The sequence below is a fragment of the Colossoma macropomum genome, unplaced genomic scaffold (assembly GCF_904425465.1).
Source record: "Colossoma macropomum unplaced genomic scaffold, Colossoma_macropomum, whole genome shotgun sequence".
Classification (NCBI taxonomy): Eukaryota; Metazoa; Chordata; class Actinopteri; order Characiformes; family Serrasalmidae; genus Colossoma; species Colossoma macropomum.
The window spans coordinates 1-23,679 of record NW_023494794.1 but is presented as its reverse complement, the minus strand read 5'-3'; the positions used below and the strand labels follow the sequence as shown (position 1 = coordinate 23,679).

General features: G+C 37.6%; 2 long non-coding RNA genes across 4 annotated transcripts; one reads left to right on the top strand and one right to left on the bottom strand.

Moving 5' to 3' along the window:
- Positions 1-3,738: 3,738 nt before the first annotated feature.
- On the top strand, positions 3,739-18,757 carry LOC118814279. Of its 3 annotated transcripts, none has more exons than XR_005007713.1 (4): positions 3,739-3,924; positions 5,268-6,317; positions 8,629-8,808; positions 9,541-12,360. It is a non-coding gene; the product is annotated as an uncharacterized LOC118814279 (long non-coding RNA). The 3 variants fall into 3 exon arrangements; XR_005007711.1 differs by lacking the exon at positions 3,739-3,924 and adding an exon at positions 18,724-18,757 and having other exon boundaries at positions 4,495-6,317; positions 9,541-9,596; XR_005007712.1 differs by lacking the exon at positions 3,739-3,924 and having other exon boundaries at positions 4,495-5,424; positions 6,246-6,317.
- On the bottom strand, positions 13,720-18,731 carry LOC118814278. Its single transcript, XR_005007710.1, has 5 exons — positions 18,619-18,731; positions 15,861-15,969; positions 15,647-15,779; positions 14,710-14,794; positions 13,720-14,591 (listed from the first exon to the last, which is right to left on the bottom strand). It is a non-coding gene; the product is annotated as an uncharacterized LOC118814278 (long non-coding RNA).
- Positions 18,758-23,679: the final 4,922 nt, after the last annotated feature.

The window sequence follows — 23,679 nt, the reverse complement described above, 5'->3', positions numbered from 1 at the left end:
CTGGAAATGTATGCAGTAATTTTTGAAAAAAAAAACTTTCATTGTTGTTTAGCAGTGGAGATTAACAGTGTTTGAATGCTCAGTATTTGAGTGCTCAGTTTAAGGAAATAGTGTCTAAAGTTTGCTTCTTTAGTTTTGCACTAGGGCTACAAGGCTAATGTAGCTAACAAATAATGAAAGCTAATAGCACTCAATCAAACTGCAAACCTGTAATAGCAAATACATTAACTCAGATGAAGTTCGGTTTATCTTAGAGCCAGCATAATTCTGTCTGGAATGAAATAAAAACACCATCCTTCAGATGATAAAGATATTGTGTATTTTAATTATCAGTAACACTTTTTCACCATTTCTGTTAGCCTAATAATTCAGACTAATTACTGCCACTGCCGTTCTCACTGCAGGTTTGTTCACCTCCGAGTTTTGTTGGAGGAAGTAGCATTAAGAGAAGATTCTATTTGGCTAAAAGGAATATCAATCATTATTTTGCAAATGATCAACTTATCACAGTTCTATTACCTGTTGGCTTCATTAGCCTTAAGTAGCTCCAGTGCTAAAAACTAAAGTAGCAAACTTGGGGCTTCAAACCTGTCTGGGCTGATGGACTACATTTGGGGGAAGGGGAATAACGTGTAAATTTGATGTTTTGCCAAACTATTTTTTTAAAGTAACAAAGTAGACCAGCATTACTCAAGAGCTTGAGAGAAAAGGCCAGAGAGCGGGTTCTTTTCTTGGCAGTCAGCCTACGTGGCGTTTTAATCCTCTCTTTGACAACACATTACCAGACGCCCCCCGTGCACACACACACACACACACACACACACACACACACACACACATGCTGCCACCTCCCTCACATGCTCTTTCAGCCCAGCATGAGAGGAGCATGGTCTTCTAGTATTGTATAACAAGCCGCACAGTGAGTGTGTATGTGCGAGAGGGACAGAGTGTGTGTGTGTTGTCAGAAATAGGATTAAGTCACTCTGAGGGTCACATGGCATTCAGAGTAAAGCGGTGTTTTACAAGACAGGGATTACGCTCGGCCTTGGAAGCTCATATAGAGGCCAGGCTGCCATGCCTTGTGAGCCTGCCACAAAGAGGTTGACTTCACTGCAATTTTGTGCTCACCCTGCACCATAAGTGTCACAATTAACTTGGCAGGCAAATGCACAGTATGTATTCATGTTTGGGGCTATTATGGCTTGACATAAATCACCATCATTGGTGTATCAATCAACCTTCTTTGCCTTTCTTTCTTCTAAGATCATAATAATTTTTTGGGACCATGTCTGCGGTAGGGGTCAGCAGTGGGGGCCTAATTATTTCTCTATTTTTAGCTCATTTTTGTTGAATAGAATCATCATGCTTATTATGTTTTAACACTGCAATATTGTAGCAACACTTACATTTTCATTGTTAAGTTTCGGTTGGAGGCCAAAATGTTAAAATTAAGGTTAAAAGGTTAAAAATGTAAAAAGTCCAATGTAAAAATGATCCAATCGGGATTTGTTTCTCTATTGTATCTAGGTAGATAGCCAAGTGAGCTCTCCCATTAGTTAGGACTTTAGGAGCTAAACTGAAGGCCTAACATGTTAGATTAACTACTTATAAAATTAGGAGCTGACAGTGGAATCAACCAATCATGTTTTAATTTACAAAAGGAGGAACCCATTTCATTTGAGAAAGCATCACGCTAGGCCTTCTAGAAGTCCTACATATGTCACTGACTGCAAGTACAAGTAGTAGCTTGACCAATGTGTTTCATTCAGATGTTAGAAATGGAAAACAGCAGGAGCACTTTGCCAGGGCTTGTTACTGAAAAAATCCCTGTTACACTGCTACAAGCAAGGTAGAACATATTGTCACTGTTAGAACAAAACATTGTATCTCCACAATGGTAACTTCACCACAGAAGGAAAAAACTCTTAACTTTGAATGGAAGTTAATGTAGCAAGATTTTTCCCAAGTAATTTTGGAGCATTTCTATTGCTCCATTCATCATGACATTTCAACATAGTTTAAACTGCATTCTTTAAAAAAATAAGAAACAACAAAAATGGTGATACCATACGCTTTACATACTATGCATTATCTCAAGCATCCACACGCTATGCTTCTTCAGCAGGACGGAAGAAGGTACACATATACTGAGAGTAGTGGCATAACTAGGATCTTAAGGGCCACAGTGCATCAAAAATCCCCACATTCAAAAATTACTTTCAAGGAATTAAAAAGGACAATGTAATTTGCTTGTTTACTTGCTATTGTTATGTCTCTTACAAGTTGATGCTCTCAAGGCATGCCACTCAACCTACTAGCATCTAACGTTCACCTAAATGTTTACATTAGCCTACCTATGTAAGATGATGAGATGAGGATCAATAATAAATATATCATGGTGCAGATTAAGGATCTGTTTAAAAATAATTACCATAGATGTGATGTAACATGAATAAGAGGAGTTAAGTCTGGTTGGATGTTGTAGATGGAAGCTAACTGGTGATGTAAGTTGTTAAGAAATTGGATCTTTCTGAGTCACTAGTGTACAATTGTGTCAGTGTCTATATAAGGGGCCCAATAAAGATTTTAGGGGGCCCGGTCACCGTAGGACCCCCTGTGCCATAGCTCCCAGTGCAATTGCCTCCCTGTCCCCCAATAGTTACGCCACAGGCTAAGAACTTGATGCTTGCTGTGGTAATATTTCATTTCATATTTTATTTTTTTCCATTTAAAATATTTGCATTGGAAAAAATCTTATACATACATGCAGTTGCCAGGTACATTTTATCTGTTTTTTTTGGGCCATTTTATCATGTTCACCTACCATCTAGGTGCACCTTGAAGGTTTACAATTACTGTAGCCTGTCTATTACTGTATGAAATATCAGTCCCACCATCAATGGAAAGATAAACCATAGGACCCCTGCTGACCAGATATTATTTTGGTGGTGGACCATTCTCAACACAGTAATGTCATCCAACGCTTGTTCTCAAATCAAGGGTATTAACAGGGAGTAATATGGAGCAATAGGGAGTTCTGGGAAGGCTTTACAGTAGATGCTGGAACATTGCTGTGAGGATTTGGTCGCATTCAGCCACAGGATCATTAGTGAGGTCAGGTACTGATCTTGGATGATTGGTTCTGGATCACAAACACCTTCTCCAACTAATCACAAAGGCAGTGGATGGAGCTCCATTACGCCAGAGAACAGTTTCAGTGCTTGGCCTTGGGCATAATGCTGACCTTAGGCTTATGTGCAGCTGTTCCAAAGTCTCCCATTCTACTGAGAGTGCTTTTCTACAGAGATTATACAAGCTGTGTCTACATCTGTGTCAGCAATAGGTGCAACGTAAAGTAGCTGAATACATTATTTAGAAGGGGTGTCTGGACACTTTTGCCCTTTTAGTGTAAGCCTTGAGGTCAGAATGTCTTTACAATAATATAAACATACATTCAGTCAGGACTGACTGTCACTGTATGCTAAATACTCACACGCTAGGACGTGAAATTTGTGTGTTCTGCTTAAGACCATAGATGAAAAAGTGATTCTAAAGAACACAGTCTCTATCAGACGCACCTGATTAGAGAACTGTTAGGGCCAAAAACATTGTACTGAGGCATTTGAACCCAACCTGAACCAGACCTAGCGTTAATCTAAACTATGCGGCCCAAGGCGGAGATTTGATCCACTTGTTTACCTTGCCGAACGGATCTCTGAGACCGAGCCGACGACGCTTATTTGCAAAAGCTGATTTGTCGAAGCAGGAATGCACGCTCTCCAGACATCAATATTTGCTTTTTGATTATCCTTGTTTTTATTCGGGCCATGGGTTAAGGCAGCCTTCTAAGACAAGTGTGAAACGAACACTCGTCTGCAGCAGCAGAGGTAACAACTGTAGGTGATGGAGCCCTGTGCTTTACAGGTAAGGTCTAGAAACCTATTCATATGACAAAACAAGAAATCATCAAGACACTTGCAAGCAGTATGACCAAGAGAAAAGTAATTTTCCCAACTTTTAATAATATAATCGCATACACATTGAATGAATGTGTGTGGGACTATATTACTATTATTTTTTTCATTCCATTAAAAGTATAATAATTATTCTGTATATTAAGCTAATAACTCTTTTTGGACACCAAACATGTCTTGGCTGCTTGACTACCTCTGGGGTGAGTGGAAAATTGTGTAATTTTTTTTTTTTCATTCCATAAAACGTATAATAATTATTCTGTATATTAAGCTAATAACACCTTCTATTTATACAATCTTTTCATATTCCGTGCTCATATTCATGTACTCTTTGAAAATGTATGGTGGGACAAAAAAGGTGCTTGATCGGTGGAGAAAAAACTTAATTTATTGATTGGTGGAAAAAAAAAACTAATTTATACAACTTAACTTACCCCAGAAGTAGACGAGATAAAGTTAAATTTTGCTTCTTTACTTTAGTGCTAGAGCTAAAAGGTTAACGTTGCTAACAAACACTACAAGTCAATAGTCACCCAAATGTTTTCTGTAAATACATCCCCAAAACTCCCCCTCTCAAGGTTGTGCAGACTTAGTGTGGTTTAGAACACAAAATAACTTACTGTGAGCTATAAAAATGAACAAAACTTCACCATGTATCTGAAAGCTGTATTGTAAAGTATTGTGAAGGGGAGTCGGCTCGGAATCTGACTCCCCTTTATGTTCACGCACGTCACATAAACATATAGATGCTAGATTTCAGCTGTGATTTCTGTTGTTGCTTTATTTATAAATATGTGTTTTCAGTTTGAAAAATCAAAATTAACAGTTATTTATTAATACAAACAACAGAAATAGTGTACATAATCTGTAGCATCCATATGCCTGTGTGACGTGTTTGGATATGTGACGTATGTGAATACTGTGTCTGAAACCGCATCCACAAGACTGCGTGACATTAATGAAGACTTGGATGTGGTTTTTAAGTGGGTTGAGAGGAGTTTTAGGGATGTATTTATGGAAAAGGTTTGGGTGACTATTGACTTCTAGTGTTTGTTAGCAATGCTACCTTTTTAGCTCCAATGCTAAACTTAAGCAAATTTTGGACACCAAACATGTCTTGGCTGCTTGACTACCTCTGGGGTGAGTGGAGAATTGTGTAAATTTGTTTTTTTTTTTCATTCCATTAAACATATCATAATTATTCTGTATATTAAGCTAATAACTCATTCTATTTATAGATTTATTTCATATTCTGTGCATGTACTCTTTGAAAATGTATGGTGGGACAAAAAGGGTGCTTGATTGGTGGAATATCTCGGATGAAGTTGTGGGGACTAAGGCAGCTGCTGTTGAGCTTACAGGGTCAATACCCAAGGCCTTGACCTTTCCTGCTTGGAAAACAAAGCACAGGTGGTCCAGCCTCATGAGAGGTCAGGCAAGTTATTTTCAGGTGGGCTTTTTCCCCACACCATGGTCAAGTTTAGATTGTTATATTTGTTGTGTTGCTGTCTAAGGCTTTTTGTTGCCTGTGCTGAGTAGGCCTGTCTGTCCAGATTGTTTGCATAAAATCAATCCCCCCTTTTAAAACATACATTTTTAAATAAGAGTGACACCTGCTGGTTACTATAAAGGTAATTGGAAACTCAATGAATAATAATAGAATGCAAACTGCTGATGTGGGATGACTATGGCACATAATAGTTGCACACAAGTGGAATGCACAGATTTTGTTTAGAAATTTTCTAAATATGCACTGTTTAGAAGTCTTTAAGAGGTTTTTGGTAACACTTTACTGTACAGTAGTTTTCATAAGTCTACATGACACCTACATTGGTACATCATGACAAGTGACACAAATCAATGCAAACATTTATTCTGGCTTATTTCAAAGATGACATCTGCTTTTGTCAACTCTGAAATCACGTTGAAATCACACAAATCACACCATGTGAAATGAAATTGATTTTTGTCTCTAATATTGTGTTGTCATGATACTTTTTTGGGTGCAATGACAGGTTATGACAACTGACTTTGTAGCTTTGTAAATGTCAGAGTGACATAATGCTAATGACATGACATAGCTTAACTATTACAAATGGTAAAATGAAACACATTTTGCCTAGGGCCCAGAGATTATGCTCACCATAATTAGTGAATAATATGAATATTAGTGAATAATGTGAATAAAAATTAATGAATGAATTAACATGCTTTTTGGTGCCTTTGTCAATATCTCTTCCCAAAAGATATCTTCTTATTATGAATCCACAGAATCATAAGTTTACTGTGAAATGCCTTTGTCTTGTCGTGTGGTCCCTAGAGAAGAGGTCCAGCTGTATCAGGGTAAGAGTGTCTAGTTCAAATAGAACACAACGCTCCTCCACAGCTGTGAGATCTACTCCCCCCTGCACAGCTGTTCCTGCCCCCCCAAACACTCTCCTTTTCTCTCTCTCACCACCCTAAACATACCAACACACACCAGAGCCAGCCACCAACACTTTGCCCGCATAGGCCGGAAGTGACTGGAGGCGTCTATACAGTAAAATTACAGTATGCAGTGCAGAGTTTATAAAAGTATACAGTAAAACCGATGCAGACTTTTCATTTTATGGAGTTTTAGTACTAGTACAGAATTAGTGAGGGTTTACACCACTCTGGTCCTAACTGAGTCAGGCTAGTTTTATTAGGGACTAGAGCTGGATATTGAAATTTAAAATCTTTATGGTACTGACGGTATTATTTAAACACTACCGAGTGACAAAAAGATTCTGTCTTTCAGTGCCAAATTTCAGTTCTTGTCAGCATCTGTGGGCTGGAAGGCACGCTTGTCCTGGAATCTAGGCTGGATATTGGCTGCCTGAATGCATGTTATTAAACGAGAAATCCACTCAGTTTTTTTTAGAATTTCATTATGTATGTCATTCAGAGTGTTTTGATGTGAAATGCTCCATTACTGTCATTAAATATAATTGCTGCAACTCACACAAATTTCTGCGTAAGTCACTCCCACATTTGATTTGTAATTATGAAATAGGACCATTTGCATGCTTAAATGGTTCTTTGCATGGTGAAATGGTTCTTCAGGTTAATAGAGAATGTGCTGTGTGGTTCTATTTAAAACCTTTTAGAAGATGGTTCCATTTAGCACCAAAACGTTGTCAAGCTTCCAACAATAGAAGAGCTGTTTTTGATGTTAAATAGAACCATTTTCAAAAAGGTTCTGTGTAGAAGCATCTACAACACATTCTGCATCAACCAGAACCATTTCACCACGCAAAGAACCATTCAAGCATGCAAATGTTCATGGTTCTATGTAGAACTACTATCTTTACCAAAGAACCCTATTTTTTCCTGATTGTAGCTGTATTCCGCCGCCAGGCTGCAGCCCGCGTGCACAATCTGTCATTTAAAATTCAAAATTTAACGGAAAGTCAACGAATCAGCGCGAGCCGACACAGTCGGTCTACAGAGTCATTAACAGTTACAGGTGAGCAAAATAGTGCAGTTTTTATATTGTTATTCTTATAATTCATATTCTGAGGAATATTAGTGTTATTAACAGACTTATAATGACATATTCTAACGCTGTCAGTGGCGTTAATTATCGTGTCTTTCTTGGCGTTACTTCAGATTAACCTTTCAGTCAGGTCAGTCGGGATAGCTAAGGCTAGCCCGCTGTTTTAGCATTAATCTGTATTGCGGTAAAATCGACGGTAATCGCTGTTATTTTTAGGTGTTTGAGACGAGACAGAGTTGAGAAAGCGCTCGGATCTCAAGTAATGCCTGGTAAGTTAGGTAGGCTAGCTCAGTTCTTTATCTTTGCTTGGTAACAGCTAATTTAACCTAGCTAGCTAAGTTAACTTAGCGTTAGCTTGTATCCACAGCGCTGTAAGTGAGATAGCAGCATGTAGCTAGTAGGCTGGGTCACTTCTAGGAGATCTGGGACAGCTAACTTACAGTGATAACTTTTAATGTTTTACTGTGTAGTCGTTGCTGTTGTTAGCTACAAAAAATATGATTAACGTAACCTATATGATTGTACTTTGTTGGTGTCTCTGGGTAATTTAAGCCTGATTCATCACGTGTTCAAATGACAAGATTCTTGTTTTCTGTAATATTCCATGAAAATGAAATGACTTTAGCTATATTTTTGTTAAAACATCTTCCAAATTTGATTGGTATTAATTTATTTATGGTATTAACCAGAAAAAGTAATGCACCAGAAAAATAATATTAACCAGTAATATCATGTTTTACTTCTTCCTCCTGCCACCCTCACCTGTCATCAAGCAAAAAATGCTCAGTGTGCACAGAGACCCTCCCTAATGCCGACAGTCAATCAGATCTTTTTCTTTGCAAATAGACTTGATTATAAGTTTTGTCTTTTCATAGTTCTCAGGAAAAGATAAATATATCCACCTGTAATTTAAATGGAGAAAAAGTAACAAATTGCTCCCCACAGATGAGAAGTGGGCTTATTCCGATCTAATAAACACACTAGCACTCGTTCTGCAAAATTAGCCAGAGAAGTATCATTCTGGAACATTCCACCATTTCACAGACTGCAGAGGGAGGCGATCTGCAAGCTTGCAAAGCATTTTCACGTTCAAGGGCAAAAGTTCATGTCCTTTCTCTTACTCAAATCCTCTGGCAGAGCACTGCATGGCTGGCTGGATCAGTGTCATGCCATAACTGGCATTCTGTTGAGTGACCAGTGGAAATGGGAGCCTGGAGGTCAGCCAGTGAAGGCTCTCTAATGAAGATGCCTGATATGAGTGACGGGCCGGGACAGAAAGGGAGTGAGAGAATGAAAGATCGCATGCTGATTGCACAGGTGGGTAGCGACTTGTTTTATTTACTCAGTCACATGCAATTCAGTAACATTTTGAAATACTTTTCTAAGACTTTCAAATGAGATTTTTTTTTTGCATAAACAGTTCCTTTTGTGAGGGGCGTTAAATAAATTCTGTTCTGTTGGTGACTGCACTCGGACTGCTTTGCTGTTACTCAGACATCTCACTTTGGTGCTGTAGCATTTTATTTTAAAAGAAAAAAAATCCCAAAAAGGGAAGAATATTGCCTGAAACACTTCAGGTCCTATACTGATTGATGGTGGGTGTTTGAATAAGTTTTTCTGTGGTTCTTTTGGGAGCCCAGGACTTGAGTTTTTTGACCTCATAGTTTTTATTCACCTATCATTAAAATATAATTCATGTACTTCCTGGCTTTTTATTAAATTTTAGACTGTAATTGTCAGGCTAACGTTTGCTTCCTAGCATTCTGTATTTTTGTGATATTCAATCCAAATTCAAATTCTCACTCTATTTTCAGAGCTGCCCCTTTTGAATGTTTGCAGATGTAGCATTCTTCAGGCCCTAATCAAAAGTAGATCTATTCTGGCTATATTTAAGATGTGGCAATCCAGACAGTATTTTGGATTTGTTTAAGGAATTATTAACTGTATTCTTATACATTTCTATATGATTAGAATTGTTCATTATTATATTAACCTTTATTTTCATTATTTTCATCACATGAACTGAACTTGGAAATCACATGAATCCAGGGTGAACTCAACTGAGTGTGTCCAGTGAGAGCAACAATGGTCGCATGCGTCAACCAGTGAGTATACATATCGTATATATCATATATTCAGTCAATGGTTCCAATGCCTCTGCGGTTGTAGCCCTCTGGCTCTTGTTCTAGTACATACGGCTTGTGGATTCTTGGTTCATTGGAGCGTTATGAGGAGCCCTGGAGCTTTCCACTTTACTATTGTTTTTATTAATTTGCTGGTTGTTGATTTATCCATAGATACCACCATGGCCATAGCTGTAAACAGGTTTCATGAAAGGGGTGATCTATGGAACTTGACATTTAAATCTGTATTTGAATGAGAGGGCTGCAGTTGTTGAGCTTACATACAGCTGGCATTCAGCCTGGGACTACGGAAGCTTTGAAGAGTCAAACTAGAAAACAGGGTTAACGGCTTTTTAAAAATTAATCTTTTTAATACGTAACACATTAACTTTGTAGGGTAATTATTTTGATTACACTAACAGAAATATGTGTGAATTACTACTTGGCCCAGTATGAATTGCAAACTGCTTTAATCACTGTATTAGCTGTCCTATGAATCAGTTACAGTTGAACGTATTGAAATTAAATTTGTAGAAAGTGTAAAACATAAAACACTATATTTTAAAAAATAATTCTGGACCCACCTAACAACACAGGTAGCTTTGAAGTGTCTATACCTGGCCTGAAAAAAAATTTTGGCCAACACTGCTATGTATTTTTTATGTGACTCTTCTCTAGCTGATAAATTAAAGGCTGTAACCAGAATAAGATAATGTGCATCAACCAGTGTTCTACTCTCTGACCAAACTTATTAGATGAAGGAAAAAGAGAGGTACATCAGCAAATGACAAAACCTTTGGTGGTGTGTAACGTCATCCTTGTTATAAAAATCTATGAGAGACACTGGAGAGCTTTTACACTTTGTCAGTTTTTGAGTAGAAGAGGTGCATATACAGACAAATTTCTGAATGGTTAGTACAGTAATTAAAAATAAAATATAAGTAGATAGTGTTGTGGGGAGTGTATGTCAGAATAGAGGGATAGTGAGACAGGTTTGCTAAGGCTGGTGTTAGATGGCAGAGTCTGTGTCTAAGGGCTATAAACTGCCTATCATCAGGATGCTGTTAGTCTTGTACAGGAGAGTACTGGTTGCTACTGTTTCATTATGTGTTACTGAACACCAGTAACACATTAGCAAGCAGAGATGATCTAGGATGACATCCTTTTCAGTCCTCCTGAAGAGGCCATCTTAGAGGCTATCCTTCTGACTCCTTTGAGACATGGCAGCGCTAAACAGGGCACAAACGTGTGTGTATGGTACACTAGATTTAGGGTGAGGTTCAGACTTATAATGTATAGTATCCATATGGTTTCATATTGTTGAAAATAGGCCTTAACTTCTCTGTTATCATTTAAGGTTACTGGGTGCAACTGCTTGTTAAGAGACAATTCGTGGTATTATATTATATAGGAGTGATTATATTAAAAATACTTGAGTATGTCTTTCATATTGATGTATATAGAGACTCTGTAGACACTTTTGGGTAAATATCTTGACACTTTCCTGGTGCTTAGTAATGTGCATATGCACATGCAGCAGGGAAATAAGAGAGCACTTTGTATGGGAATGTGTCAGTCATATAGTCTCTCTGCTATGCTTCCTCTTTGCCACAGATACACAGAAGGGCCTGGCTTGGATATGCCAAATGCATATTGTGCACACATTACTGAGAGCTGATCTTACCATGTCAGTTCATTGGCATTCAGTCATACTTGTCTCAGAAGATGTGTGGCTTTGCTTTAAAAAGATTTCCTGTGAGATTCCAGGTAGTGAGCAAAGGCCATCATGTGTGGACTCTTTGAATATCTTAAGAAAGAGAAGTGACATATTTTCCTTCCTAAACTGAATATACATGACAACTTTTAAAATTTTAACAGATTTCACAGTCTTTTAAAGAATTTCTTGTCTTTTATTGTTAGGGTGCGCACACTAGACGATAAAGCAAAAAGAAGTTATCCCACACATAAGGAAGAGCACTAAAATCTTAGATATTGCTGTTGTCACATGATACAAACAGAGCTGTTTCTGCTGTGCTTACCCACACACAAGTAGCACACCAAAAATGCAAACCGGGGGTGAATAAGGGGCACATCCGACAGAGCTCCTGGCTTGCAAAATCTGAAAAATTGTTTGAAGGATGAAGGGCAAATTGGAGTTAAAATCGGGCAAATATCACATAGTGTATGCCCATCATTAATAATTGATTCTCATAGAATCTTTTATGTTTAGCTCAAAGGATTAAGTCCTGTTGACATTCAGTGAAGAGTTGTATTATTCTGCATTTGCCAGCATAGTGAAAATAATTTAATAGCCATATGTCAGTGTCATTTGCTCAGGTAACCCAGGATGGCATACTTATGATTTTAGGACAAATGGCGCTCTCTGCTGCCCATTGCACAATTTACAACTGATGCCTGATGCCTTGTCTCTGTATGTGTGTCTGTATCTTTTTGATTTTTTTGCCTTAGCGAGTTATCAGACCAAGGAAACCAGACATACATTTCTCAGGCTGACTTTATATGGTGAAACTTTAATGCAGCTAGTTGCGTGTAGCATGCCATAAGCTGCCTGCAACCTAATTTCTGTGCAATATGACAACTACACGGATCAGTTTAAAAACTGGCATACAACATATTCAGTTACTCCGCTAGTTAGCCAAATAAAACAGCTTGTATTGTTTGATCTACCTTGTCGTTCTCATAATATAAACTCATCCGCAATGTGTTATCTATTTACATGTTAATATTAAGTAGCATTTTTATTGTCTTTGCATTGTTTTTCCAACTTGTTTAAAATGGCTGCAAGAAGAGAGCAGTGCTACTTGTAAATATGCTTGACAAAGCAAAAGAACTCAATATTGTGGATGAAAGTTGGTGGTTGGTATAGTGCAGGGAGTAACACCCCTCTTCACTCTAGACTGGGGTTTGACCATTGCCTGGGCAAGCACCCTGTGCTATACCAATTGTCCTTTGGCAAGACTGCTAACACTACCATCACCTTACTGATGTCAGTGTAAATTGTAAGTTGCTTTGGATAAGAGTGTCTGTTCAGTGGCATGTAAATGAAAGACTGGCTACTGAAAAAGGGAAAAGAGTTTAAATAGCTGTTATCACTAGCTGGCTGGTTAAGCCAGCTAATTAAAGAAACAGTAGCTTCAAGAAACTGTCTTCTTCCGTAAAGTTGAGATGCTTGCAAAGGGGGAGTGAAAAAATTTAGTATGTGAACTAATAAACATGAACATAATTATAAACATGGAAATAGGAATAAAAATGATGTCTTTATACAAAGTACATTTATGCATAAATAAAATTACGTGTTTTACTGACCTCTATGACTTTATTTTTAGAGTTAACACTGAGCATAGGCACATGCATGCTTGTCTGCATGCTTGTGTACTGTCTGCAAAGAAGTGTTATGTCTTATTCCAGTTAAGTAGTACAGAATCTTTTATATGTATCTGCAACAAAATTGGTTTATATACCTAAAAACATTGTTTCAAAAGTTGTTTTTACCAATGATTTCTTATGTTAGTCATCACCCACTTTTACTGGCCACTCCTATAGACAAGTGTGTGTCTTCAGAGACATATTCAGCTTGTGCAGTGTAGTAGTTCAGCTGTGCATGCTTGGAGGAAAGTATTCAACGCTCAGCTTAAGTTCTGTGTGTGAGTTGGCAGAATTCCCTCACTTTCAAGTGGTAGTCTAGCTATGGTTATAGTGAGACACAGACACAGAAAATGTATTAGTCTATTAAATGATTTCGATTTATTTCCATCATTCAAATCACAATTAACATTCTGGACTTGATTTCTTGGAATTGATTGAATTTAAAATGAATTTACATTTCACTCATGAATAAATCCCTGTTTACCAAAATAAAACAAGTTAAAAAAACATAAAAGATAAGTTAGAAATAGCAATTAAAAGCCACAACATAGTAATGTCAACACGATGCATATGGTTGCAAAGTGAAGAAATGTTTAATTTTTTTCAACCCAGTTATATCCTGCAGTTATCAATAACTAGAAGATACTTATTTTCATTGTGCAAGGAAAGAGCACACATAGACAAAATACAGCAACAAAAACTAACAAGTGGCAAAAAATGACTTAAATTTACACTTAGATTTGATGGTCATATTTGGCAGAAGTACAATTATGTTGGTAAGAGTAAGAATTAGCAGTTAAGGCAAAACATAAAATAACAAAAGACACACAGATGAATCCAAATCTGGCTGCTGCAGTTTTCAAACAAGCTTACAAAAAAGACATTTGGCATTGGTGACTAATGTTAAATGGAAAGTGAGTAAATATATAACAGTGTATTGGCTAATTCTTGTAAATGTCCTTGAATGTAATATATTTCACTAACTTATCATGCTTGAGCCTTTCGAAGAAAAGGAGTGACTTGCAAAATCGTACAGGGAAGTGTGTTTAACTTTTAGCTAATGTTACCTGGGTATGTTTTTTTAGGCAGATATCACATCCATTGCTGAGTAATGGCCACATTTTCTGATTTTTATGATAAAATGTTTTGTTTAAAACCGTAATAAATAAACCTCTGACTTGAAAATGGTCAGGAATCCACAAAAATGCTGTGGTGCCGTTGAAAAGGTATTCAGATTTAGGCCAGCTGGTGCTCAACAGTGACAGCTCTGAGATCAGACTTCACCTCATCACATGTTCCAGTTATTGTGGATGCCATTTTTAGCACATAGATTAAAAAAAAATCATAGCTAATAGAGAGGTATACGCAGATTCAGAATTAAAAATTGTACAATGAAGTGAGACCCCAAAGCAACTAAAAAGACATTCTAAATAGTGAGATTTAGACCTACAAAGCAGGCGAATATCTGCTGACTGATAACATACTGAATTGAAGACGAGTGGAGTTTCAAAAAACTCTTTTCTTTAGTAGATAATTAATCACAGACATAAGTGGATAACTTCTTCAGTTCTTCTGTCTCTTTGGAGACATCTGTAACATAAAAAAATATATATTTAATGTAGAATTTAATGAGTAAATTCTAAAAATAGTAAAATGTATTTTGCTGATTTTATGGTAAGAAATAAATGTGCACTTGAATATAATTTACCCATGAAGGACAAGGTGTTGGCATTAAGAAGTGAATACTCCATTGACTCCATTAGTCCAATTTTTATTTCCTCCACAGTGGAATGCTTTTGAAAGAAACACGTTAGTATGATGATGGTAATACATTTGCTTGTAAATTTCATTGTATATACAATTGCCCCATGAGGTATTTGGACATTTGTTCCACACTTAAAAAGTTTGTGGCAGGAAACAAAACCCAGTCAAACCCAGAAGCATTTATTTTGAACAGACCATTCCAAGACTGTCATTTTCTTTTTGACATTTCCTTTTGAAATCTTATTTCAAAAGATGGCTGATCACTTGGGCATTTTTTTTTGCAGACCTCTGCATCCAAGATATACACTTCTGAATTCATGATCCCATTAAACTCAGCGACACTACTGCAAGACAAACACCTCTGTGCTTTACAGAATTCTTAGTGCAGTCTCTCCACACAAAGAGTCTAACATCAGTTTTATGTTTTTCTCTGAAACAAATATCATTTCGTCAAATGTTTTATAAAGTAACCTAAATACATTCATTGACGTTTACAAATGGTTAAATGGTTAAGGTGTCCAAATACTATTTGGGGCCACTGTAGGTACTAATGGCAAGGGTCTAAAATTTTGGATCAAAAATTTAAAACTAGCAAACTTTCAGATTTGAAAATAGGTAGTAAATGTAGCAATAAATGCCATGTAAAATTCAAAATGGATGTACAGTAGGCTAGATTTCTGTGGGAAGCATATTGTCCAGTGTTGTTTAGAGTACATGAAAGTGAGTTGGATATGATTGGGGTTTGTCTGTAGACAATGGCAGAAATTTTTTTTCTAGGAAATCAAAAATCAGACCAAATCGTGACAGTGAAAGACAAATTGATTCAATTCATTTGATTTCTAATTCATAGCTGATTATTTCCTCATCAAACAAATACAAACCATTGTCCTATCCATCAGTTCAATCATTTCTCTCTTTGCCTCTGGAACATTTAACTCTTTGATGATTCTATATATTCCAACAGCTCAACCTGCTTCTTCTTCATAGAGCCGGTTCCAGTCATGGCAGCAGCACCTAATACAATACAGTGTTATTCATTTTTCTGTGTTAGAATTAAATTGATACATTTAAGAAATATCATAAGGAGCAACTTACTCATATAGACTTGCAGCATTGTGCTTTTAATGGATTCAGGAAGAGATGCGTAAAATGTTTTTTTTAGCTCAACAATTTTTTGTTTAAGCATTGTCTTCAACTTCATTTCCTGTTTAAATTAGAGAAAGTTAGCTGAAATGCATTTCAAGGTAGGACAGGTGACAAAGAACATTACAAAATCTCTTTGGTAACTTTAGAACAAAAAAGGCTGTACGAGGACACTAGATTATTTATGAGTTATATGCGATAACTAGGAAAATACCATCACAAAACAAGGGCTGTATATGAAGTTTCTGAGCAAGTAGCTTGGGTGCTAGAAAAGTGTTGTGGCACAAATTAATATATTGTAGTGCTGATATACAATGACATAATAATACTTCTAAAAAGTATTAATCTCAATATGGTTAAAAGGAATGTTATAGGAGAATCCCACAGATTTTCAAAATGTCTGCATAATTTAATGAGCAATATGTAAACAAAGTCATTTAGAGTGGTTTCATGTGAAATGCTCCATTCTAGAGAAACTTACTGTGTCAAAAATGTTCACAAAGGTGGTGACGGGAACCAGATGTCTAAAGAGTATAATTCTTTCAAAATCTCCCTCACAGAAATGTATTTCATTAAACGGCTAATGCCTGAGACATTGTTTTACGATAGCTTTGGCCTAAGATATATATTTAAAAATTCATTCATGGCAGAGAGGTACATAAAGGTAAATGTACGTTTTCTGATTTGCTGCTATTTTACCATGAGCATTACATATAAAAGCTCAGAAGACAAATGTAGGTTCACTGGTCAATACAATGGCTATGCTTGTTTTGTAGACATCACACCTCGTGTTTCCTATCACCACCATTGTAAAGAAATCCAAGTTGTTAAGTTTTTCTTCAGTACGCTTTCACATCAAAACACTCTGAATGACTTTGTTTACATCTCAACGAATGAATTATGCAGAAATAAAAGGGAATCCCCTTTAATGTTAATTTTACAAATGTATAGATCATTCATTTTCTCTAGAGCAATTTTCCTACAAATTTCCCATAAGAGTGCACTATAAGAACTAAAGTGTGTGCCAACAGGATCTCACAAATGCATGTATGCATTACAGTCTCAAATTTTAAAACGCGAAATTGAAGTGAAATCAGTTATCGCCAGAAGGCAAGGCTCAGTATTACTTAATATGATTTTTATTTTAATCAGTTAATTCTAAAAAAGAATATAGGCTAGAGATAGCAAATGCAGTTGGCACAGTAGTGGGTAACCCCTCTGAATTCCCCGACTCCTTTGGGCTGACTTTTCAGCTGGCAAACAGTGAAATCCCAAATCGTTGCTGTCTTTGCATATGACAGTACAATCCTAAACTAAACAACTTTTGGCCATTTTGTACTTTTTCAAGACTCTGTGTTTACAAGCGCTTCTGTGGTGTTAGAAGTACCTGATGGACTACAACTATCCTAAACAATAGAACTTAACCAGCGATGCAGAACTTAACATGAGTACATGGCTTGGGCAGTTAGCAAATGTTGTTTGATATTGCACACACTAAATATTGAGAATTGTTCTTAAATAATGGACTATGTATAATTGACTGTGTGTTTTCACATATAGTTCTTTTCAAATAAACCAAAGTTCTGTTAAAGTGAACCTGAAAGGGAACCAACTGCAAATGATCTCAGTTCTTTTTGTGTTCGCAATGTGAACTATGAAGAGGGCTCAGGTTTCTTTCTGGTCCTTTTTAGCACTGATGAGATCTCAGATCACTTCTTGTTCAGACCACAACTCCATTAAAACTCAGACCCCTTTCACACCACTCACGGTGTGCGCAGCGCTTGCAAAGTGGGCAGCATTCTGTGATAAATCTAACATTTCAGGTGGCGAGAGGACACACCCACCAGCTGCTCGCCTGTTGGCCACGCTGAAACGATTGGCCAACATGCATTGCGCAAAATTGGAAAAATGAGCCTGTGTGTCTGCGGCGGAGGGTTCTGTTTTTGGCTGTGCTCCACCTGACGAAAATCCACATCTGCAATGAAATAGTGTATTTGAAAGAGCAGCGGTGAATTTTTATTCATTCAGTGTTCAGTGTGAAAGCAGCTTAAAACTCATGTTGCGTGTGTGCCCAGCATCAGCCTTTAACACTGTAAAATCTCATCGCTTTAATATGTCAGCTCTGTTGTCTTGTTGCAGATCACCGACAGGCTTTTTATCCTGAGTAGAACCTTTTAAATGATGCTTGGTGGTCTGTTTTTACCTGCTGAAGTGCTGGAAGACTGTGGCTTTATGTATGGACTTCAGGTCTTCATAAAGCAAAGCAAAAGCGGAATGGGGCTGTTTTGATTTCACAGTGCACAAATCAGTCGAACCACAAAATGAACTACAAATGAACTGAACTCGAGGTGGTCTCAGTTTGGTTTGTTTTTGGGGCCGTTTAGAGGGGTCTGAGTTTGTTTGGCGTGCTCACATATGCACAGAAAACCGTGACTCAGCGGTCTGAGACCATGTCAGACACCGAAATGGCCCAAGTGTGATAAAGCCCCATCACTTTGATGAATACTAGACAAAATATTATAAAAATAATTCTATGGCTTTCTCTTTACACTACCCTCTGGTGTGGTGGCTAAATGGGTGAAGTAATAGGAGATACAAACAACTGACCGATAATAAAAGGAGTAGCTTTGATGCAGCATCCCACATAGATAGGCAGCAAGAATAGACATTAACATTAATAGATAATATAAGACTGTAAGATGTTATTCACCTCAATTTTAAGGAATTGCAGCATGTGACTGAGCATTGGAGAATTTTCATATTTTGTGATCACCTCCTCATTGACAATGGTGAACTTATCCAATTTTGCTTGCAGTGATTTCTCAGTTGCTTTCCCCTGGACTCTGAAACAAAATGAAATTGAAAATTAACTCTGGGTAAAATACTTAATCCATTAAATGTGAGAGAAGTCTAATTCAGTACCTCAGTGAGGTACACAGCATGGTGTAAATGGTACACTGTATAGTGCTTTACAAACCCTCCGTTTTACAAGATAACCGCACTCAGTGTTATCAGTTCTGAGGGGGTGTTACATATAAGTTTCATTTCAAAAACATATGTGTTATTATACAGAAATTGTAACAAAAAATACATTTAACACAATTAAATTTCTCTGAAAAACATTCATGGCATTTAATTCATTTTAAAACCAACTGTTTCATATATATACCTCTGTTTACTTATGGACTACACTGCATGTTTTTGACTGCTTAGCTACTCAGTTGCTCATAGAGTGTGTGCATCATACTAACGTGCTTTGCATAGTGTGCTAACTTCACCTTAGTTTTTCTTAATTATACACACACACACACACACACACACATACACATACACCCTATCATTTTTAACTTAGATCTAAGCATATTTAAGCATGTTTGTACATTAAGGTCTTACTGCTTTAGGGGCTTTTCACCATAGTGGAGAAATGCACTTTGAAAGAACTTCAGTTTGTCTGCTCTGTACTGCAGCCTGAAGAACAGTGATTCATGCTTTTCCACACCTCATTTTTAAATTTTAAAATAAGGCAATTGTTGTTTAGCTTTTAATTTTTTTTTAAATACTTCCACTTCCTGTTATGTGTAGGTTGCTTCATTACATTGTACAGCTAATGGTCACTAAATTATTAATTCAAAGGATCAACTTAAAATTGACAGTTCATTTTCAAATGTTAACATGATGTCTATAAAATAGGGGTGCACAAAATATTATCCCCATGTACTCACACTTGAGCAATTCATACACAATTTTTTTGTTGTATTTATGATGTATTTTTGAGAAGGACAAACTTTTTATTTTTTGGTTATTGTATTTCTGAAAGTTCCCAAAATATAAAATGTAATTTGATCTTCATCTAAGTCTCATGTGTCAGGTTCCAGTCCTCGCAGGCCAAAACACTGCAGACTTCAGCACACCACCTTATTAAATACACCTGATTCAGCTCATGAGTTAATTAGCAAGGCCTACATGAACTGAATTCAGTGCGTAAGATGAGAGTAAATGCTAGTCTCCACAGCACTTCGGCCTAGAAGGCCCCCAGTTTGGCATGCCTGATTTAATTCAAAACAATAAACAAAGTTTTCTTTAATCAAAATCTTACAGTATCTTTATTAAACAAATGGCTTAAAGAAGTAAGATCATCAACAGTCTCCAGGAATGACAAATATTTATGACTTCGTTGGAAGTTACAGCAGAGGAAAAAAGTGCTCTCTACCACAAAAAACATGTTTACCAGGCCACCTCAATAGCACGTTTATAGCACTAGTGGAACAATATTCTGTGGACTTTTTAGTAAATGTGCAAAGAGTTATGTTTGGAAAAAATAACACTGCATACCAACACTAAAACATGACATGAAAGAAAGTGGGCTATTTAAGCAAGATGAACAGAACATGAACAGACGTAAACAAAACAAAAGAGAAATTGGCCAAAATACCTCCTGACCACTGTAGTGGTCAGGAGCTACAGAAGATGTTTGCTTGAAGTTATTGCTTGAAGTTATTGCCAGTAAGTAGCCTGCAGTATTTACTGAATATAAAGGTTCCATATTTCACAAAGCAGGCTCCTTTTTATCAGTTGTGCGTCTGTCTGGAAAGAGAATCCACAAATAATTTACACAGCTACAATTTATATTATTGTTTAATAGTTGTGTTATACAGACATTTATGCATGGTTTCTACTTGATTATGTAACTCACCTTTTTCTAAAGGCTATATAATTGGCACTGAAATGGGCCTGTTGAATTGTGTCTCTGCCAATGTGAGCTGTTTAGACAGAATGTTAAGTTTAGCCTTCTTTAGCTGAACCAGCTCCAGATGATGCCTCTCCTGCTGCTGGAGCTCCTCTCGTTTAAGCTGGATCTGTTCTTTTTCTAGCTGAAGCCTCTCTTTTTCCAGTGCTATAAGATCTTGATTGCACCCACAAACATTTGATCTTCTGTTCTTCTCTGTTGGAGCCTTTTGACTGGGCCCTACATGTGAAGGCTCTGGAGATAAAGCAGTACTGGAGAAAGATGCACGGGAAAGGCAGGTTGTAGTAAGGTAGATTTTAGTTCAAGCACACATCTACCCTTCCAGAAATTCCTTATGTTAATGTTGGCGCTAATTTGCCCAACCTCCCCTTTTCCAGGGTGGGAGGCACTGCCAGTAATGCCTAGTGGACACAAGTGGATCACTTGGGACCTGTTGTGTGCACACTACAAGAGTGATTACAGACAAGACTGACAAACTACATGATCTTACACCTTAAGTGATGCGTGACAAAGCGTGTCTGATGACAAAATCACACTGTCTCACGGAAATAAACTTCATTAATAAACAGCCTTTATCATGTGCCAAGCTGTAGCTTGAGAATTTTTAGAAAAAAGAAATGAGAACGAAAAATCTATTTTTAAGTTTTTTTAAACAGGAAATGGTGCTCTTTCCATTCCCTGGAGCCATACATCATGGAGGACAAAACTGCTGTGAATATTCACTTGTAGGTTACTCTCACAGCTTACAGACTGGGAAAATCACATTGCTTCACTTGAAACGAGTGCATGCACGCAGCAATTTGTCACTGAGCTAGGTGGTTTACAGATCCCAAAAATCTATCTGTGACTCGAAAATCGGAGCTAGAATCATGTAGCATGCAATCAGCTTAACTGCCCTCTGCCAGCATTAGACTTCTCTACTCAACTCTTCACCCCTTATTCTTGTCAAACTTGAAAAGTCATGCCTTTTCTTCTAACTTCTATAATAGATCCTCTGAAAACACTGCAAGTGGTACTGGGCGATATGGGCAAAAATTAAATTTTGATTTGTTTTTCCAGACATTTAGGCAATACACAATAGTTATAGACAATATACTTGCTCTTTTGTCAAAAAGAAATCATTCATTTTCTTTATCTGTGTCTTGTTAGTCTGCTTGTATTTATAGCCTGTGTTTTTCACATGTTCTTTCCAGAACATGTATCATGTTTTTGTGAAAAATATTCTAGTATGTTATCCTAGTTTCTGTGTACTCCTGTTTTTTTTGTTTATACATCCTGGCTCTACTTCTAAATCTGTTTTCCTTGTCTGCGTTGATTGTTTTGTTTTTTCCTAGTCTGCTCTCATGCTCATTCCCTGCCTATAGACACTGTTTCCCTCATGCCCAAAGACACCACTCAGCCAACAGGCAAAAAGCTCTGCAGTCTGTTGTTCCTTGTATCACTCAACCCATGGTGGAGCTAAGCTGCCCAAGCCGGAGTCCTCCATCAAGCTCCACAAGCTTTAAGCCTCCGTCAACCAGAGGGCTATACTAAGCTTCCCAAGCTAGAGATCTCTAACAAGGTCCCCTTGACACAGCTTCAGATGCTCCAAGTACATATGTGTACGCGGGGAGTAAAGGAGGACTAGGAGGCATCTAGATCTTTTAAATTGGGGCTTTGTTGGTTGCATTCTGATTGGCTTTCTGCAGATCTGTGTGTACTTACTTCTGTGTGCCTTGTTTTTTCCATCCAATAGGAAGCAATTTTTTGTTTAATAAGCTAAATGCTGGCTTGCACAAGCAGCAAGCAGTTGTCTTTTCTTCGGGGTGACAATAATTAGCCGTTCGAAGAAGTTGCTAGATTTAAAAAAGTGTTGAATTCACTACATTATGTCTTTAAAAGCTATTCAGATCGTCTGACACATTACCTAACTGCATATTCCTGGCAGGAATACCACTTTGTGACCTGTTTGTGTGTTTTTTATGTTAGCCCCACTTTTGAAAATTGCCTGCACCTATATGTCACATAAAAAAGAACGGCTACTAGACTCTCTGCAAATAGTCTGAAGTCTGGCTTCTGAGAACAAGCTCCCCAGGCCTGAAACCTCTGCTTTGTTACAAAGGAAACAGAGACAGCTTTAGCTCCTGGTTCCAGCCTGGTCTCATCTCCTGCTCCTGACTTTGGATTTGATCCGGCTCCTGGTCCAGATTTCAGTTTCGGTCACACGAGTAACTCCACTTGCAAAGCACCAGGGTGCTGTAGAAGAGTAGTGATTTTCATTATTGATACAATGTGCATAGGGCAAAAGATCAGGGGTTGATATGAGACTGGCCCACTGGGCTGTAATCTGATGTCATGTCCGCTTCCATTGCAGCTTTGTTTTAAGCTTTTTAGCTTATCCTTAGCTTGTTTTAGCTTTTTTAAAATATGTTTTTCTGTGTGAAACCAAGGAGGACTGGCAACTCCAGCAGCTGAGCAAGAAACTGGAGTCTCTGGAACAGCAAATTATAGTGCTATTAGAATGGCAGACCCACGTTTATGAGCAGAAAATTTACCTAAAAGTGGCCCGGGACATTTGTTGTTTCGCTGGTGCGGCCAGTCTCCATGGACATGGACCTCTGTGAAGCTGGCCCCCCATGTGGTCAGAAATGGAATAAAAATGCTACTATTTGTTTGCACTGTGTTTGTGCTGGTTTGTGCCGTAGAAATCATTGTTTGTGCGGGCAGCGTTTTTAAGAAATTAAACATTACATTTTATTGCCTGTGACATCACTCAGCCCCCCATCAATGTCCAAATCGCACCAAAAGGGTCTCATTCGTTTTTGCTACGTTTGTGCTGGTTTGTGCCGTTAAAAGAAACATTCCAGCTGTTTCAATTCTCCAGTTATAAAGCCATAAAGGTTGGACAAGTGATGTCACTCAGCCCCCTATCAACGTCCAAATCGCACCACAAGGGTCTCATTCGTTTGTGCTAGTTTGTGCCGTTAAAATAAACATTCCAGCTGTTTCAATTCTCCAGTTATAAAGCCATAAATGTTGAACGAG